Source organism: Tachyglossus aculeatus, unplaced genomic scaffold, assembly GCF_015852505.1.
Source record: "Tachyglossus aculeatus isolate mTacAcu1 unplaced genomic scaffold, mTacAcu1.pri SUPER_30, whole genome shotgun sequence".
NCBI lineage: Eukaryota > Metazoa > Chordata > Mammalia > Monotremata > Tachyglossidae > Tachyglossus > Tachyglossus aculeatus.
The window spans coordinates 823,661-839,097 of NW_024044837.1; the positions used below are offsets into that span (position 1 = coordinate 823,661).

At 51.2% G+C, this 15,437-nt stretch overlaps 1 pseudogene; it reads left to right on the forward strand.

The window, feature by feature from the left end:
- The first annotated feature begins 3,380 nt into the window (after positions 1–3,380).
- LOC119921765 overlaps positions 3,381–15,437 on the forward strand; it is a 40,820-nt pseudogene continuing 28,763 nt past the window's right edge.

The following is a 15,437-nucleotide window of genomic DNA, read 5'->3' on the forward strand; positions in this document are numbered from 1 at the left end:
CCTACTACATTAGTAAAATTAACACCATCATGACTGAGCTCCCCAAAGTCACCCCTCCCCCTTCTCCATCCTCCCCAGCACTCAACTCTCTCCGCTACTCTCCACCCTCTCCGCTACTTTCCCATTCTTTCCAGCAGCATCTTCAGATGAGATCTCCTCCCTCCCGTCAAGTGCCACTCCAACCACCTGTGCTTCAGACCCTATTCCTTCTTAACTTATGAAAGCTCTCTCTCGCCCCTTCCCTCCTCCCCTCCTTAACTTCCATCTTCGACCGCTCACTCTCCACTGGTACCTTCCCCTCTGCCTTCAAACATGCCCACGTCCCCCCCATCTTAAAACTACCCTCTCTTGACTCCACCTCCCCTTCTAGTTATCTCCCTATCTCCCTCCTACCATTCTTTTCCAAACTCCTTGAACGAGTCATCTACACTCGCTGCCTCGAATTCCTCAACACCAACTCTCTCCTCGACCCCCTCCAATTTGGGTTCCGTCCCCTACGTTCCACCAAACCTGCCCTCTCAAAGGTCACCAGTGACCTCCTTCTTGCCAAATCCAACTGTTTCTACTATATCCTAATCCTCCTCGACCTCTCAGCTGCCTTCGACACTGTGGACCACCCCCTTCTCCTCAACACGTTATCCAACCTTGGCTTCACAGACTCTGTCCTCTCCTGCTTCTCCTCTTATCTCTCCGGCCGTTCATTCTCAGTCTCCTTCGCGGGCTCCTCCTCCCCCTCCCATCCCCTTACTGTAGGGGTTCCTCAAGGGTCAGTTCTTGGTCCCCTTCTGTTCTCTATCCATACTCACTCCCTTGGTGAACTCATTCGCTCCCACGGTTTCAACTATCATCTCAATGCCGATGACACCCGAATCTACATCTCTACCCCTGCTCTCCCTCCCTTCCTCCAGGCTTGTATCTTCTCCTGCCTTCAGGACATCTCCATCTGGATGTCTGCCTGCATCTAAAGCTCAACATGTCTAAGACTGAGCTTCTTATCTTCCTTCCCAAACCCTGTCCTCTACCTGCCTTTTCTGTCACTGTAGACGGCAGTACCATCCGCTCTCTCATTCACCCCACATATCCACAAATCGCCCCACATCGCCAAAATCGCCGTTTCCTCTCCATCCAAACCACTACCTTGCTGGTTCAATCTTTCATCCTATCCCGACTGGAGTACTGCATCAGCCTCCTTTCTGATCTCCCATCCTCCTATCTCTCCCCGCTTCAGTCTACACTTCCGATCACCTCCGCCTCCCGAACTACCAGTCCCAACGTGCCCAGCGGCGGGACCCGAGGTCATGGGCCAGAGCGCGGAATGCGCGGGCGACGGTTGTTTAGAACGGTCTCGAGGCCGTTTGTGGGCTCGCAGAAGGCTCGGGTAGCTGATATCCAGCCTGCAAAGGGCGGCTTTGAACAGGGCTGTGGCCGCACTGAGCCTCTACCCTCATGTCCCAGCTCCACAACCCTTCCGTCTAGATCCAAAATTTAATGATTCCTATTGGTGTGTCCCTCTGGAGACTGATAGCTCGTTGTGGCCAGGAAACGTATCCCTTTTATTGTTGGGTTGCATTCCCGCTAAAGCTGAGTCAGGTACCCGTTGCACAGAATGCACTCAATGAACACAATAGCTCTAAGGATCGATCGATTGACTGAGTCAAACACAACACCGACATTCAGACTTTTGATACAAGAAGGAACATAGTTCGAGCTACAGTGATGCGAAAGGAACGGAGCTGGATCTGGTGGCAAGAGCTCTAATTCTGGCTCTTATGTCACCCTCTGGGCAAGTCCCCTTTCTGTAAATATCTGATTGATTCATTTTTTCTGTCCTCTACCTATTTCTGTATACAAGCATCTGTCTCTACCTCTAGAATGAGAGCTCACTGTGGCAGGAATTGTTTCTACTTCTTGTTTTAGTGTACTCTCCCAAGCTCTGAGGACAGTGCTTTGCATACAGTAAGCGCTCAATCATTGCAAATGAATAAATGAATTTCCCTTCAAATGACTACTGAAAGCTCACCTCCTCCAGGAGGCCTTCCTAGGCTGAGCTCCCTCCTTCCTCTCCCCCTACCCCCCTCCCCAACACCCCCGCCTTACCTCCTTCCCCTCCCCAGAGCACCTGTGTATATGTATATATGTTTGTACATATTTATTACTCCATTTATTTATTTTACTTGTACATATTTATTCTATTTATTTTATTTGGTTTATATGTTTTGTTTTGTTGTCTGTCTCCCTCTTCTACACTGTGAGCCCGCTGTTGGGTAGGGACTGTCTATATATGTTGCAAACCTGTACTTCCCAAGCGCTTAGTACAGTGCTCTGCACCCAGTAATCGCTCAATAAATACGATTGAGTGAATGAATGAATGAATGAATGAATGAATGAAATCTCGGGGCCTCAGTTACCTCATCGGTAAAAGGGAAGGTGACAACCGTGAGTCCCATGTGGCACGGAAGTGTATCTAACCAGATTAGCTTGAATCTACCCCAGCGCTGAGAACAGTACCCGGTAAATAGCAAGCGCTTATGAAGGAATACCAGTAGAAGAAAAATCAAAGAGGCCAATAAGAAGGCAGGTGCCGGGACATGGTTCGAATTGGAAGAGAAGGAGGACGATTTTGGGCATGTGGAGTTGGAGGTGTCGGAGGGCCCTAACATACATGCTCCTTGGCCCTAGCAACAGGACAATGTAGACGGGAGGAGGGACAAAAAATATACTTTCCCAGTGGGAGGGCGTCATAGAGGATGACGAAGTACAAAAGGACGCAAGCATCGGTTGAGCGCCGAGGTAATACTCGATAGTTGCCACCAGAGGGCAGCTGCCCGGATTCGTCTGACCCTGGCCGGCTCATCTGGATTCCCAGAGCCCTGCTGCCATCCAAACAACCTCGCACCACCCTCGAGAAGCAGCGAAGGGAGTTGGAAAGGGCGCAGGACTGGGATGTGGCAGAACTGGGACCACGTCCCGGTTGTGACACTTTTGTGCTGTGTGACCTTGGCCAAGACACTCGGGAATCTGTGTGCCTCAGCTGTCACACCTGTAAACCTGAGGAGGAGCTACGTGTTAACTTTCTTCCCCAGGCTACGAGCCCCGATATGGGACGCAGGCCGCCTCTGCTCTGGTCCTGTGGTCTCCACACCCGGGATTAACCAAGAGTCATCACTGAACCAACTGGACTGCAAGAAAGAGGAGGCGACAGAGTCCAGCCCAGGCACCAACCCAAACAATCTGGCTATGTCGCGGTGGGAGGGAACGTGGTGTGGCGGATCGGAGACAAAGACTTCTGGGAGTAATAGTCTGACGCTTTCTCTTGACTGGAGTTCACCTCCGCCTCCCGAAAACCAGTCACATGGTGCCCAGCGGTAGGGCCCGAGGCCATGGTCCAGAGCGCGTAAGGTGTGGGTGGCGTTTGTTTAGAACGTTTTCCCTTTGAGACTAATAGTAATTATGGTATTTTTAAGTACTGGCTACCATTCCCTGGGAGATGTACCGCAGAGAACAGAGAGACCCCAAACTCGGTCCAAATCGGGCTCCTTTCATCCCATTCGCTCACGGGAGAGTTTACCACACAACCCACCGCCAGGGTACTGAGCAGCCCCACATACTGAAGGCTGAACCCATAAATCGGGAGGCATTTCATTGGCATAAGCCCACTCCCCCCTAGTCCAGGCAGCTGTCCTTGGCCCTCCCCAAGATGCTCCCACGGGAGCAAACCCTTATTAGTACACCCGGTCTCCATCAGGTCCACATGGAGCCCAGGCCAGGCACCGACCCGGTCAGTGACCCTGGTGGGAGGGTCCTGTGGAGGCTCGAGGCCCAGAGACCTCAGGGAGTCGTATTCGGATGCTCTCTCTGGACATTGATCGCCTCCGCCTACAGAACCACAATCCCTGTCGTGCTCTGCGACCTGCCTCGTGGCCTTTGGGGATTCGCAGAGGTCTCCTGCAGCCTATAATCAGCCTGGCAAAGAGCGGCTTTCCGCAGCGCTGTGGCCACACTGGGCCTTTCACCGCAACCCCCAGCTCCCCAGATCTTTCGTCTATAGCCGCAATGAATTGATTCTTATTTGTGTCTGTCTCCCGCTGGAGACTGAAAGGTCATAGTGGCCAGGGAATATGTCCCTTTTATTGTTGGGTTGTACTCCCACAAAAGCTGAGTACAGTGCTCGATGTACAGAATACACTCTAGCAACATGATTGATCAGAGGATCGACAAATTGATTGAGTCCAACACAACACCAAAATTCAGACTAGTGATACAGGCAAAAAATCGTGCGATCTACAGTGATGCGAAAGGAAAGCGGCTGGATCTGGTGACAAGACCTCTAATTCTGGCACTTGACTACGTCACCCTGTTGGCAAGTCCCCTCTCTACAAATGTCTAATTGATTCATTTTTTACTTTCCTTCTTTATATATTTCTGTATATTAACATCTATCTCCCCCCTAGACTGTGAGCTCACTGTGGGCGGCGATTGAGTCTGTTTATTGTTATAGAGTAATCTTCAAATATCTGAGGACAGTGCTTTGCATACAGTAAGTACCCAGTCATTGCGATTGAATGAATGAAGGAAGGAAGGAAGGAACAAATGAATGAATTCTCGGGGCCTCAGTTACCACATCTGTAGAAGGGAAGGTGAAGACCGTGAGTCCCATGTGGACAGGGGTGTGTCCAACCAGATTATCTTGATTCTAACCCAGCGCCGAGGACAATACCTGACACAAAGCAATCACTTCTGAAGAAATATCAGTAGAATAAAAAACTAAGAGACCAGAAAAATGTAGGTGTTGGGACAGGGTTCGAATTGGAAGAGAAGGAGAGCGGTTTAGGACATGTGTAGTTGGATGTGTCGGAGGGCCCTAGTACACATGGTTCCTGGCCCATGGAACTGGACAAGATAGACGGGAGGAGGGACAAAAATATATTTTCCCAGTAATAGGACGTCATAGAGGATGACGAAGTACAAAAGGACTGGAACATCGAGAGTTGCCACAAGAGGGCCGCTGGCCGGATTCGTCAGGCCCCAGCCGGCGCTTTTGGATTCCCTGAGCCCTGCCACCATCGAAACAACCTCACATTGCCCTCGAGAAGCAGCGAAGGGAGTTGGAAAGGGCGTAGAGTTGGGATGTGGCAGACCTGGGACCAAGTCCTGATTGTAACACTTTTTTGCTGTGTGCCCTTGGCCAAGGCATTCTGGAATCCTCAGCAGCCACACCTGAAAACCTGAGGATGAACTGCGTGTTAACTCTCATCCACAGGCCCCGAGCACCGATGTGGGTCACAAGCTGCTTCTGTTCTGGTCGTACGGTCTCCACACCCGCAATTGGCCAAGAGCAATACCTGAACCAACGCACTGCGAGAAAGCAGAGGCGACAGAGACCAGCTCAGGTCATCCACCCAAACAAACCGGTCGTTTCTCAGTGTGAGGGAGCGTGGCGTAACAGATAGGGGCACAAAGACTACTGGAAGCCATAGTCTGACGCTCGCTCTTGACTGGCGTTCACCGCCGACTCCCGAACCACCAGTCTCATCATGTCCAGCGGTGGGGACCGAGGCCATGGGCCAGAGCGCGGAAGGCGCTGGTGGCAGTTGTATGGAATTTTTTTCCGTTGGGATTGGTAGTAAGTTTGGTATTTTCTAAGTACTTGCTACCACTACCTGTGAGGTATAGTGCTGAGAACACAGAGACACCAAACTCGGTCCAAATCGGTCTCAACGGAAAGTTTACCACACAACCAACCGCCAGGACACTCAGTGGCGCCAAGTATTGAATGCCGGCCCCTTGAATCGGGAGGGGTTTCATTGGCATGAGCCTGCTTTCCGTTAGTCCAGGCAGCTGCCCATGGCCCTCCGCATGATTCTACCACGGGAGCGAAACCTCATTACTGCACGGCGCTCTCCCTCAGATCCCCATGGAGCCTAAGCCAGCCATAGTAACCTAGTCAATCAGCCCTTGGCGGGAGGGTCTTGTGGAGGCTCGAGGACCAAAAACCTCTGGGAGTCTGATGCTCTCTCTGGAATGCTATCGCCTACATCTACCGCAGTACCATTTCTGTCATGCCCCACGGCCTGTTTCCAGGCCGTTCTGGGGCTTACAGAAGGCTGGGGTAGCCGATATTCAGCATCGCAAAGGGCGGCTGTGCCAGTGCTGGGGCCTTGCTGAGCTTCTTCCCGCAACCCCCAGTTACCAAGCCCTTCAGTCATTAGCTGGAAGGAATTGATTCCTATTTATGTCTGCTTTCCCCTGAAGACTGAAAGCTCGTTGTGGCCAGGGAACGTGTGGCTTTTATTGTTGGGTTGTACTCCCGCAAAATCTGAGTACAGTTCTCGATGCAGAGAGTGCACTCAATCAACAGGATTGCTCGAAAGATCGATCTATTGACTGAGTCAAACACAACACCGAAATTCAGACTAGTGAGACAGGAAGGAAAGTCGTATGATCTATTGTGATGCGAAAGGAAAGCAGCTGGATCTAGCGGCAGGAACTCTAATTCCAGCTCTTGAATATGTCACCCTGTGGGCAAGTACCCTCTCTATAAATGTCTAATTGATTCATTTTTTTCCTTTCCTTCTTTATCTATTTCTGTATATTAACTTCTGTCTACCCCTCTAAAGAGCGAGCTCAATGTGGACGGGTATTGTGTCTGTTCATTGTTATAGTGTACTCTCCCAAGCTCTGAGGATAGTGCTTTGCATACACTAAGAGCTCAATCATTGCGATTGAATAAATGAATGAAGGAACAAATGAATGAATTCTCGGGCCTTCAGTTACCTCCTCTGTAAAAGGGAAGGTGAAGACCGTGAGTCCAATGTGGGGCAGGTGTGCGTCCAACCAGATTAGCTTGATTGCAACCCAGCGCCGAGGACAGTACCTGGTACATAGCAAGCTCTTGTGAAGAAATAGCAGTAGAAGAAAAAACTAGGAGACCAGAAAAATGTAGGTGCCGGGACAGGGTTCGAATTGGAAGAGAACGAGGACGGGTTTCTACAAGTGGAGCTAGAGATGTCAGAGGTTCCCTGGCCCAAGTAACTGGACAATGTAGACGGAGGAACAAAAAGTATATTTTTCCAGTAGTAGGACGTCATCGAGGATGACGAAGTACAAAGGGACTGAAAAATCGGATGATCGGCGATGGAATACTCGAGAGTTTCCACCAGAGGTCAGCTGCCCGGATTCGTCTGGTCCTGGACGGCTCCTTTGGATTCCCAGACCCCCGCCGCCATCGAAGCAACCTCGCACCACCCTCGAGAAGCAGCGAAGGGAGTTGGAAAGGGAGCAGGGCTGGGATGGGGCAGAACTGGGACCAAGTCCCGGTTGTGACACTTTTGTACTGTGTGGCCTTAGCCAAGACACTCTGGAATCCGTGTGCTTCAGCTGCCACACCTGTAAATCTGAGGAGGAACTCACTTCCCCAGGCTGAGAGAATTATGTTGCCAATTTGTACTTCCCAAGCGCTTAGTACAGTGCTCTGCACATACTAAGCGCTCAATAAATACGATTGATGATGATGATGATGAGAGCCCCGATGTGGGGCGCAGGCTGCCTGTGCTCTGGTTATACGGTCCCCACACCCGCGATGGGCCAAGAGTAATCGCTGAACCAATATCACTGCAAGAAAGAGGAGGCGGCCGAAGCCAGCCCAGGCACCTACCCAAACACTCCAGCCATGTCGCTGTGTGGGGGAGCGTGGCGTGGCGGATCGGGGCCCAAAGAAGTCTGGGAGTCGTAGTCGGACGCTCGCTCTTGACTGGCGTTCACCTCTGCCTCCCGAACTACCGTCGTGCCCGACGGCGGGGCCCGAGGCTGTGGGCCAGACAGCGGAAATTGAGGTAGGTGGTTATTTAGAAAGTTTTCCGATTGAGATAGATAGTAATTATAGATAGAGAAGCAGCGTGGCTCAGTGGAAAGAGCACGGACTTTGGAGTCAGAGGTCATGGGTTCGAATCCTGGCTCTGCCACTTGTCAGCTGTGTGACTTTGGGCAAGTCACTTAACTTCTCTGGGCCTCAGTTACCTCATCTGTAAAATGGGGATGAAGACTGTGAGCCCCCTGTGGGGCAACCTGATCACCTTGTATACCCCCAGCGCTTAGAACAGTGCCTTGCACATAGTAAGCGCTTAATAAATGCCATTATTATTAATTATGGTATTTTTAAGTAATTGCTACCACTACCTGTGAGGTGTAGTGCGGAGAACACAGAGACCCCAAACTCGGTCACATCGGGCTCCTTTCATCCCATTCACTCACGGGAGAGTTTACCATACAACCAACCTCCAGGGCACTAAGCTGGCCCATATATTAAAGGGCTGACCCTTAAAGCGGGAGACGTTTCATTGGCATGACCCCGCTCCCCACTGGTCCAGGCAGCTGCCCTTGGCCGTCCCCAAAATGCTCCTACGGGAGCGAACCCTCATTACTACACAGCGTTCTCCGTCAGATCCCAATGGAGTCCAGGCCAGGCACCGACCCAATCAATGAGACCCTGGCCTGAGCGTTCTGTAGGGGCTTGAAGCACAAAGACCTCTGGGGGTCATATTCTGATGCTCTCTCTGGACAGCGATCTCCTCTGCTTACCGAACTTCCATCCCAATCGTGCCCCACGGCCTGTCTCAAGGCCCGCGGGGGAGCTCTCAGAAGGCTCAGCTAGCCGATATCCAGCCTGAAAAGGGCAGCTTTGCCCAGGGCTGCTGCCATCCCCTTCTCCTCGGCACGTTATCCAACCTCGGCTTCACGGACCCCGTCCTCTCCTTGTTCTCCTCATTTCTCTAGCCGTACATTTTCAGTCTACTACGCGGGCTCCTCCTCCCCTTCCCATCCCCTACGGTAGGGGTTCCTCATTCATTCATTCAATCATTCAATCGTATTTATTGAGCGTTTACTATGTGCAGAGCACTGTACTAAGCACTTGGGAAGTACAAGTAGGCAACATATAGAGATGGTCCCTACCCAACAGCGGGCTCACAGTCTAGAAAGAGGAGACAGACAAAGAAACAAAAAATATTAACAAAATAAAATAAATAGAATAGTAAATATGTACAAATAAAATAGAGTAATAAATGTGTACAAACATATATACAGGTGCTGTGGGGAGGGGAAGGAGGTAGGGCGGGGAGATGGGGAGGGGGAGGAGGGGGAGATGAAGGAGGGGGCTCAGTCTGGGAAGGCCAGGAGGCAAGCTCTCAGTAGGGCTTTGAAGGGAGGAAGAGAGCTAGCTTGGCGGATGTGCGGAGGGAGGGCACTCCAGGCCAGGGGGAGGATGTGGGCCGTGGGTCGACAGCGGGACAGGCGAGAACGAGGCACAGTGAGGAGGCTAGCGGCAGAAGAGCAGAGGGTGCGGGCTGGGCTGTAGAAGGAAAGAAGGGAGGTGAGGTAGGAGGGGGCTCATTCCTTTGGTGAACTCATTCGCTCCCACGGCTTCAACTATCATCTCTACTTTGATGACACCCAAATCCACAACTCTGACCCTGCTCTCTCTCCCTCCCTCCAGGCTTGCATCTCCTCCTGCCTTCACAACATCTCCATCTGGATGTCTGACCGCGATCTAAAACTCAACACGTCCAAGACTGAACTCCTTATCTTCCTTCCCAAATCATGCCCTGTCCCTGACTTTCCCATCACTGTTGACGGCACTTCCATCCTTTCCGTCTCACAAGCCCGCAATCTTGATGTCATCCTCGACTCCGCTCTCTCGTTTACCCCTCACATCCAATCCGTCTCCAAAACCTGCCGGTCTCAGCTCTGCAACATTGCCAAGATCCGCCCTTTCCTCTCCATCCAAACCGCTACCCTGCTCGTTCAATCGCTCATCCTATCCCTAGTGGATTACTGCATCAGCCTCCTCTTTGATCTCCCATCCTCCTGTCTCTGCCCACTTCAATCCATACTTCAGGCTGCTGCCCGGATCATCTTTGTGCAGAAACGCTCTGGGCATGTTACTCCCCTCCTCAAAAATCTCCAGTGGCTACCAGTCAATCAATCAGTGGCTACACATCAGGCAAAAACTCCTCACCCTCGGTTTCAAGGCTCTCCATCACCTCGCCCTCTCCTACCTCACCTCCCTTCTCTCCTTTTACAGCCCAGCCCACACCCTCCGCTCCTCTGCAGCTAATCTCCTCACTGTGCCTCTTCTTGCCTGTCCCGCCGTCAACCCCCGGCCCACGTCATCCCCCTGGCCTGGAATACCCTCCCTCCGCATATCTGCCAAGCTAGCTCTCTTCCTCCCTTCAAAGCCCTACTGAGAGCTCACCTCCTCCAGGAGGCCTTCCCAGACTGAGCCCCCTCCTTCTTCACCCCTCCTCCCCCCATCTCCCCGCCTTACCTCCTTCCCTTCCCCACAGCACCTGTATATATGCATATTTATTTGTACATATTTATTACTCTATTTATTTATTTTATTTGTACATATTTATTCTATTTATTTTATTTGGTTAATATGTTTTGTTTTGTTGTCTGTCTCCCCCTTCTAGACTGTGAGCCCGCAGTTGGGTACGGACCGTCTCTATATCTTGCCAACATGTACTTCCCAAGCGCTTAGTACAGTGCTCTGCACACAGTAAGCGCTCAATAAATACGATTGAATAAATGAAAGGGGGCAAGGTGATGGAGAGCCTTGAAGCAGAGAGTGAGGTGTTTTTGCCTGATGCGTAGGTTGGTAGCCACTGGAGATTTTTGAGGAGGGGAATAACATGCCCAGAGCGTTTCTCAACAAAGATGATCCGGGCAGCAGCGTGAAGTGTAGATTGAAGTGGGGAGAGACAGGAGGATGGGTGATCAGAGAGGAGGCTGATGCAGTAATCCAGTCGGGATAGGATGAGATATTGAACTAGCAAGGTAGCGGTTTGGATGGAGAGGAAAGACCAGATCTTGGCGATGTTGCGGAGGTGAGACCGGCAGGTTTTGGTGACGGATTGGATGTGAGGGGTGAACGAGAGAGCGAAGTCGAGGATGACACCAAGGTTGCGGGCTCATGAGACGGGAAGGATGGTGGTGCCATCAACAGTGTTGGGAAAGTCAGGGAGAGGGCAGGGTTTGGGAGGGAAGATAAGGAGTTCAGCTTTGGATATATTGAGTTTTAGATGGCGGGCAAACAACCAGATGGAGATGTCTTGAACGTAGGATGAGACATGAGCCTGAAGAAAGGGAGAGAGAGCAGGGGCAGAGATGTAGATTTGGGTGTCATCAGCGTAGAGATGATAGCCGTGAAGCCGTGGGAGCGAATGAGTTCACCAAGGGAGTGAGTGTAGATAGAGAACAGAGAAGCAGCGTGGCTCAGTGGAAAAGAGCACAGGCTTTGGAGTCAGAGGTCGTGGGTTGAAATCCCGGATCTGCCACTTGTTAGCTGTGCGACTTTGGGCAAGTCACTTCACTACTCTGTGCCTCAGTTCCCTCATCTGTAAAATGGGGATGAAGACTGTGAGCCCCACGTGGGACAACCTGATTACCTTGTATCTACCCCAGCGCTTAGAACAGTGCTTTGCACATAGTAAGCGCTTAACAAATACCAACATTATTATTATTATTATTAAGGGGACCGAGAATTGACCCTTGAGGAACCCCTACAGTTAGGGGATGGGAGGGAGAGGAGGGGCCCGCAAAAGAGAGTGAGAATGAATGGCCGGAGAGATAAGAGGAGAACCAGGAGAGAACGGAGTCTGTGAAGCCAAGGTTGGATAGCGTGTTGAGGAGAAGGGGGTGGTCCACAGTGTCGAAGGCAGCTGAGAGGTCGAGGAGGATTAGGACAGAGTAGGAGCCATTGGATCTGGCAAGAAGGAGGTCATTGGTGACCTTTGAGAGGGTAGTTTCCGTGGAATGTAGGGGATCGAAGCCAGATTGGAGGGGGTCGAGGAGAGAGCTGGTGTTGAGGAATCCGAGGCAGCGCGTGTAGACGACTCGTTCAAGGAGTTTGGAAAGGAATGGTAGGAGAGAGATAGGACGATAACTGGAAGGTGAGGTGGGGTCGAGAGGTTTTTTTTAGGATGGGGGAGAAATGGGCATGTTTGAAGGCAGAGGGGAAGGAACCTCAAAGGTCAGTTCTTATACCTTCTGTTCTCCATCTATACTCATTCCCTTGGTGAACTCATTCGCTCCCACGGCTTCAACTATCATCTCTACGCAGATGACACTCAAATCTACATCTCCTCCCTCCAGACTCGTATCTCCTCTAGCCTTCAAGACTGAGGCCGCACTGAGCCTCTCCTTTCAACCCCCGGCTCCCCAGTCATTCCGTCTAGAGCCACAATGTAACGATTCCTATTGGTGTCTTCCTACCCCTGGAGATTGAAAGCTCACTGTGGCCAGGGAATATGTCGCTTTTATTGTTGGGTTATACTCCCGCAAAAGCTGAGTCAGGTACTCGTCGCACAGAATGCACTCGATCAACACAATTGCTCGAAGGATCGATCGATTTATTGAGTCAAATATAACACCAAAATTCAGACTACAGTTACAGGAAGAAAAATTTTACGATCTACGGGGATGCGAAAGGAAAGCAGCTGGATCTGGTGGAGAGAGCTCTAATTCCGGCTTTTGACTATGTCACCCTGTGGGCAAGTCCCCTCTCTGTAAATGTCTAATGGATTCATTTTTTTTCTTTCCTTCTTTACCTATTTCTGTATATTAACGTCTGTGTCCCCTCGAGACTGAGAGCTCACACTGGGCAGGAATTGTGTCTCTTTATTCTTATATTGTACTCTTCCAAGCACTGAGGACAGTGTTTTGCATAGAGTAAGCGCTCAATCACTGCGATTGAATGAATGAGGATGGAACAAATGAATGAATTCTCGGGCCTCAGTAGCCTCAACTGTAAAAGGGAAGGTGAAGACCGTCAATCCCATATGGGACAGGGGTGAATACAAACAGATTAGCTTGAATCTACCCCAGCCCCGAGGGCAGTACATGGCACATAGCAAGCGCTTATGAAGAAATACCTATAGAAGAAAAAACAAAGAGACCAGTAAACAAGCAGGAGCCGGGCAAGGTTCGAATTGGAAGAGAGGAAGGACAGTTTTGGACATGCGTAGTCGGAGGTGTCGAAGGACCCTAGTACACATGGTCCCTGGTCCAAGGAACTGGACAGTGTAGACGCGAAGAGTTTCAAAGGCAGCTGAGAGGTCGAGGAGGATTGGCATAAAGTAGAAGCCATTGGATGAGGCAAGAAGGAGGTCATTGGTGACCTTTGAAAGGGCAGTTTAAGTGGAGTGCAGGGGACGGGAGCCAGATTGGAGGGGGTGTAGGAGAGAGTCGGAGTTGAGGAATTCGAGGCAGCGAGTGTAGACGATTGTTTCTAGGAATTTCATTCATTCATTCAATCATATTTATTGAGCGCTTACTGTGTGCAGAGCACTGTACTAAGCACTTGGGAAGTACAAGTTGGCAACATATACAGACGGTCCCTATCCGACAGTGGGCTCACAGTCTGTAAGGGGAAGACAGAGAACAAAACAAATTAACAAAATACAATAAGTAGAATACATATGTACAAGTAAAATAAATAAATGAATAGAGTAATAAATACGTACACATATATATACATATATACAGATGCTGTGGGGAAGGGAAGGATGTAAGGCAGGGGGGATAGAGAGCGGGCGGATGGGGAGAAGAAGGAGGGGGCTCAGTCTGGGACGGCCTCTTGGAGAAGGTGAGCTCTCAGTAGGGCCTTGAAGGGAGGAAGAGGGCTAGCTTGGTGGATGTGGGGAGGGAGGACATTCCAGGCCAGGGGGATGACGTGCGCTGGGGTTCGACGGCGTGAAAGGCGAGAAAGAGGCATGGTGAGGAGATTAGCGGCAGAGGAGCGGAGGGTGCGGGATGGGCTGTAGAACGAGAGAAGAGAGGTGAGGTAGGAGGGGGCGAGGTGATGGAGAACCGTGAAGCCGAGGGTGAGGAGTTTCTGCCTGATGCGTAGCTTGATTGGTAGCCATTGGAGATTTTTGAGGAGGGGAACAACATGCGCATAGGGTTTCTGGACAAAGACAATCCGGGAAGCGGCGTGAAGTATGGATTGAAGTGGGGAGAGACAAGAGGATGGGTTGAGAGCTTGAACGAGCAGGGTAGCGGTTTGGATGGAGAGGAAAGGGCTGATCTTGGCAATGTTGCGGAGCTGAGACCGGCAGGTTTTGGTGACGGCTGGGATGTGAGGGGTGAATGAGACAGCGGAGTCGAGGATGACACCAACGTTGCGGGCTTGTGAGACGGGAAGTATTGAAGTGCCGTCAACAGTGATGGGAAAGTCAGGGAGAGGGCAGGGTTTGGGAGGGAAGAGAAGGAGTTCAGTCTTGGACATGTTGAGTTTTAGGTGGCGGGCAGACATCCCGATGGATATGTCCTGAAGGCAGGAGGAGATGCGAGCCTGGAGGGAGGGAGAGAGAGCAGGGGCAGAGATATAGATTTGGGTGTCATCAGCGTAGAGATGATAGTTGAAGCTGTGGGAGCGAATGAGGACACCAAGGGAGTGAGTGTAGATCGAGAACAGAAGGGGACCAGGAACTGAACCTTGAGGAACCCCTACAGTAAGGGGATGGGAGGGGGAGGAGGAGCCTGCAAAAGAGATTGAGAATGAACGACCGGAGAGATAAGAGGAGAACCAGGAGAGGACCGAGTCTGTGAAGCCAAGGTAGGATAGCGTGTTGAGGAGAAAGGGGTGGTCCACAGTGTCGAAGGCTGCTGAGAGGTTGAGGAGGATTAGGACAGAGTATAAGCCGTTGGATCTGGCAAGCAGGAGGTCATTGGTGACCTTTGAGAGGGCAGTTTCAGTGGAATGTAGGGGACGGAAGCCAGATTGGAGGGGGTCGAGGAGAGAGTTGGTGTTGAGGAATTCGAGGCAGTGCGTGCAGCCGACTCGTTCAAGGAGTTTCGAAAGGATTGGTAGGAGGGAGATGGGACGAGACCTAGAAGGTGAGGTGGGGTCAAGAGAGGGGTATTTTTTAGGATGGGAGAGACATGGGCATGTTTGAAGGCAGAGGGGAACGAACCAGTGGAGAGTGAGCGGTTGAAGATGGAAGTTAAGGAGGGGAGAAAGGACGGAGCGAGAGATTTCATGAGATTAGAGGAAATGGGGTCAGAAGCACAGGTGGCCGGAGTAGCACTTGAGAGGAGGGAGAAGAGCTCCTCTGAGGATACTGCTGGGAAGGATGGGAGAGTAGCAGAGAGCGTTGAGAGCCAGGGGGTTGGAGAAGGTGGGAGAGTGACTTTGGGGAGGTCGGACCTGATGTATTTAATTTTATTAATGAAGTAGGAGGCCAGATCATTGGTGTGAGGGAAGGAGGAGGGGGAGGAACCGGGGGCCTGAGAAGGGAGTTGATGTACGGAAGTGCTGACGGGGATGATGGGCATAGGTGTCAATAAGGGAGGAGAAATAGTTTTGTCTGGCAGAGGAGAGGGCTGCGTTAAGGCGGGAAAGGATAAACTTGAAGTGAATGAGGTTGGCATGATGTTTA